Below are 5,249 nucleotides of genomic sequence, written 5' to 3' on the forward strand. Positions count from 1 at the left end.
ACATACTCATTCATGTTCAATGACGCAGAACAAAACATAACATACAACAATAGAAATTGGGCTTATCAAATCAAATCAATACTCGAGCAGGTAGGTTTAACTTATGTATGGAATGAACAAGAAACCCTGACAGAAAAATCTGAACAAACATACACTTATAATCTAATTAAACAACGATTATTTGATCACTATAAACAACACTGGTACAGTGAAATCATTAATTCGTCAAGACTAAACACATACTGCCGCACGAAGAACACGTTTAATACCGAACCATACCTGGATATCATTACAACAAAGAAATTTAAAATAGCACTAACTCAATTCCGCCTATAATCACACAGATTAGAAATAGAACGAGGTCGATACCACAATATTGCACGTGATAACAGAAAATGTAAATTTTGTAATCTAAATGTCGTAGAAAGTGAATACCATTTCTTATTAATATGTCCATTATACAAAGATATAAGAAAAACATATTTAAAGTCATATTATCAAGCATGGCCAACATTAAATAAGTTTGATATGTTAATGGGAACACAAAGTAAAAAAGGAATCATTAATCTTTCAAAATACATATATAATGCGAATTGTTTACGGAACAATTTAGAGACACATTAATTAATCTAAGTAGACTATTTTTTTTCTCAGAATTCGATGAGCACTGATACGCATCAATGTTAAAGTGAAAATAATTTCGCAAAATAATGTATTCTGTGTCACATGATTTTATTACCAACTGTCATTATCGATGTTAAAGGAACATATCTTATGTTATAAATCAATAAAATATTTGTGTCACATGATTTTATTACCAACTGTCATTATCGATGTTAAAGGAACATACCTTATGTTATAAATCAGTAAAATATTTGTATCATATCTTATGTTATAAATCAGTAAAATATTTGTGTCACGTGATTTTATTACCAACTGTCATTATCGATGTTAAAGGAACATATCTTAGGTTATAAATCAGTAAAATATTTGTTAACTTCTTCCATTGCATAGTTTTCATAATTATTACCTTATTCTCATAATTATTATCATCCATGTCTTTACACGTGTATATTATATTTTTGGCTAAAAAGCAATTGTATGCTTAAAAGCTAATGAATGTTGTTGTTGTTGTTGTATCGGGTAACCTGCAGCCCATTGATTGTTGAATAATCTCATGTAAAGGTTACATTACACTAAATCATTGTGTATCCCTCCGTTGTCCATTCGAAAGTAGTGCCTATTTCTAAAGAGTTCCTTTTCTCTTCTTGAATATAAGCCATTTAACAATGTGAGACATGTCTTTTGTGGTTATTTGTAATATCCTGTATGTGTCTGGAGTACTTTGATGCCTTGGATTGGAAGCTAACTTAAAAGATGAACTTTTGAGGGTGTGTTTTCTATTGTGTGGGGCTTTTGTCGAAATTAGGATTCCGAAACACGTTTTTCTACGGTGGGTTCATTCGACAGCGATTTACTTTCTTAGAAGTTGCGAGACGGTATGTTTTTGATTGCAATTATTGGAAGATGACAGATCCATCTTTAAAATGATACCAGGTTCGGAAAAATTGATCCGTCGAAAAGGCAAGGAAAATGCTGTGAAAGTTGTCAGTTTTATAATGGGACCCTATGGGAATCGGAATTAGTGTAATATAACCTTTAAAAAGCACATTTACTGCAATGTCAAGGTCACATTGATTCGTCTGCAAGCGAGACAAGTAGAAAATGAATTTTAATGAATGTTTTGATGATTTGGGTGCTAAAATAGATGAGAGATGTCAATATTTTGGTCTAAATGGATGTTTTAGGTGGTTTTGGACTGTTCCGGATGGGTGGGGGACCTGGTATGGACAAGTAAGGGTAACATTTCCAACAAATCTTAAATGTAAATATTATTATGTCCATAGATTGAAGTTTCAGGTGGAGAGCAAGAAAAAAATATGCCAAATTACATGCATGCAACCCATTTATGCCATTTTTCTCTTTGTTTGTAGGCCTGACCATTTGTCCTTGAGCCGCAGATGGTCAACAATCCGCTAGCTGTCTTGCTCTGACTGGTGCACTGGACATGATTTCAATGTGAGTCATCATACTGATTGTTTAATTAGCACATGAATTTCAGTTTGTTCGTTAAAGTTCTAACTTAGCTGTGTATTTACAGTGGACGTAGTGGTGCGGTGCATGAGGTAGACTAGGTATTTCCATATATACACTATGTTTACAGAATTGCGGCCAGTGGAGCAACATAGCTGATGAGTTAATAGCACTAGTTCTTCAGACAAATTACTTTATTTTCAACCTATAGAGCATATTTAGCTGTAGGTGGGGCCATTTAGCTGTAAGATCTGGCTTTGGTTCTGTTAAGCCCTTAGAGTAATGAATTTCAGAGTGAAGACCATAGCGCCTTTTCCTAGTCAAGTATCGGGCAGCTGTATGTCTTTTCAGAAATGCACATGTCTTCTTTAGCATGTCATTGTGTTTACTTTTAATAAGATAGGCAATAAACTCATAACCTTTAGACAAATGAGCATCTGTGAATTCAGATTTCACTATTTTAGAGTCAACCAGACCATGATTGAGCTTAAGGATTGTGCTGCGGATGCGGCCTGTGCAGTTCCGGGAGAAAGTCACTGTCTTGGGCATTGCGGTCTGGTATCAGGTAAGCACTATCGAAAGCCTCACACTTTTTGGGGGTCTGAAGCCTTGTGCTGTCAATGCGATCTGGTTCAAGTACAATTAGAATGCATTCATAAAGCAGTACTTCGTCAGATATGGTAATCTCAAGCTTACAGTTCGCGGCCAGGTATGACTTCTATTTGTTCTTGCTAGCAGAACCCCTACAGGCCAAACTATGCGTTAAGCACTATTTTCCACAGCAACCCTTGCAGACAGAAAAGCAATACTTGAAATAACTTCTGGCATTTAATTTCTTATTTCCTTTATATCTCTTTTGTATGTTTGTTTGCTCTTTTTAACTCTGACATGCCATCTTGGTCACATTGATGGAGCATACCTGTTTTTGTTTAGAGCCAAGTCCCCAGCTGCTCGAGTTTGCCGTGTCAATAATGAGATAGCCAAGGCATGATGTCTCCTCTATGTGTTTCCTTATCTCAGTGTTGAACATAATTGCCAGTTTCAGGGGCCTAAACATGTTATTTTATTAAAGGTCTGGATGATCCTTGCCTGACTGCGGGTTTGTGTACACCTCAATCCGACTCGGTGTCCTGAACAGAGGCCTCAGTGGTGCAGCGCTTGTGGACGATCCATCAACATCCTGAAAGGTCAACACTTCACCAAGCTGGGAAAATTGATCCCGATACTCATCCCCAGGTAGTGGAATGAATGTACACTGAACTACAGAGGAATCTCACCCAAATGACTTTCCTGCCACGACATTAGTGTGGCCGCTCGCGTAGGAATTCCTTAGCAAACATGCTCTTTTGCATAGTGACTGTGGGCATTTTTGCAAAACTTAAGCTTTCAACACTGGATTTTAAAGAGAATACTTAATAAAATGTCGCTAGCAGGACTTATTTTTATGAAAGAGACTATCTGGATGCGCAACAAGTGTCACTTTGTGTCGTAAGCTGTTGAAGGAGCGATTTGCGCCTTTTTAAGTGTTAATTTTGGGTAGCAGGCTTGTATCGGCTTGAAAGCTGCAAATTATGCCTCTGATCATAATAGCATTATTTTTTGTAATTGCAATGTGTATGTTTTGATTGTAAGTGAAGCTTTTAATAAATTTTTTCTTGAAAAACATGATTTTATATGCTGTCAGTGAGTTTTTTATTGAAAAAAGTGCTTAAAATTAAAAAAAAGTCTCCTTTTTCATCAAGAAAAGTACACTGATTCACAATCAATACATTTATTTGGGCCTTTTGCTGATATATTGGTGAATTTCGCATGCAATGATACCAGTTTTTGCCATAAAAGTTACGCGTAACAATAATTGGAGACACAAAATCAGCTGTCGTCACTTAGACTAAAAATCATGTATTCCGACTCGACTGCGGCCAATTTAGTCACCGCTTTGAATGGCCATTTTAAGGCCTTTACCCCCATCAGTATGCACTGAAATTGCATATTCATGGTGGAAATAGTTCAAATCTCATGTGGAAAAGGTTTGAAAAGGATAGGACAAAGTTGAGTTCCCTTAAAGGTTACATTACACTAAATCATTGTGTATCCCTCCGTTGTCCATTCGAAAGTAGTGCCTATTTCTAAAGAGTTCATTTTCTCTTCTTGAATATAAGCCATTTAACAATGTGAGACATGTCTTTTGTGGTTATTTGTAATATCCTGTATGTGTCTGGAGTATTTTGATGCCTTGGATTGGAAGCTAACTTAAAAGATGAACTTTTGAGGGTGTGTTTTCTATTGTGTGGGGCTTTTGTCGAAATTAGGATTCCGAAACACGTTTTTCTACGGTGGGTTCATTCGACAGCGATTTGCTTTCTTAGAAGTTGCGAGACGGTATGTTTTTGATTGCAATTATTGGAAGATGACAGATCCATCTTTAAAATGACACCAGGTTCGGAAAAATTTATCCGTCGAAAAGGCAAGGAAAATGCTGTGAAAGTTGTCAGTTTTATAATGGGACCCTATGGGAATCGGAATTAGTGTAATATAACCTAAATAGCGGACTGACGTCCATATACGTCTGTTGCATACATCCTATTACGTCATTACATTTGGACACGTGATTTTGCACACGTTCCCGTAGGAAATTGCACACGTAACCATGGGGTGTTTAATTCTTAATTAATACATTGATTTTCAGTAGAGAAGGTCAGTACCACGCACACAGCCGGATATAGAAGGCACATTCTTTGTTGCTGTCGAGGGGCGGACCCGGCCGTTACGCTTGTTATTCAGAATACTTTATCGACATTTGAAAATGTTTTGTTAGAAATAAATAAGCAAAAACAAATCGCAATGAAAACTTAAATGGACTTCGTTTTCCTTTTTGTATGTTTTCCAACGATTATGTTACAGCATAAAGCGATCTGCCGAGAGCCTCTCGAAAAGCGCGTACAATGAACTATAAACAAGAAGCAAACTTTATTAAAAAAATATGATGAAATGTAGCAATTAGTTCTGATTAGCAAAACCGTGGATACAACACATCCTTCTTAACGACCACTTTTTAGATAATTTAACAAATTAGCACATGATGCCGAGTTATTTTGTTTGGTTTTGCTGATTAAGTTAAATAATTAATTTCGGCGTAATTGTCCTGAGAATTGTAT

At 36.2% G+C, this 5,249-nt stretch overlaps 1 long non-coding RNA gene across 1 annotated transcript; it reads left to right on the plus strand.

The window, feature by feature from the left end:
- Positions 1-1,186: 1,186 nt before the first annotated feature.
- On the plus strand, positions 1,187-4,071 carry LOC127840804 (uncharacterized). The gene is made up of 3 exons (XR_008030557.1): positions 1,187-2,079; positions 2,559-2,659; positions 3,167-4,071. It is a non-coding gene; the product is annotated as an uncharacterized LOC127840804 (long non-coding RNA).
- The last annotated feature ends 1,178 nt before the right edge of the window (positions 4,072-5,249 follow it).

The sequence above is a fragment of the Dreissena polymorpha genome, chromosome 1, assembly GCF_020536995.1.
Source record: "Dreissena polymorpha isolate Duluth1 chromosome 1, UMN_Dpol_1.0, whole genome shotgun sequence".
In the NCBI taxonomy this organism is placed as follows: domain Eukaryota; kingdom Metazoa; phylum Mollusca; class Bivalvia; order Myida; family Dreissenidae; genus Dreissena; species Dreissena polymorpha.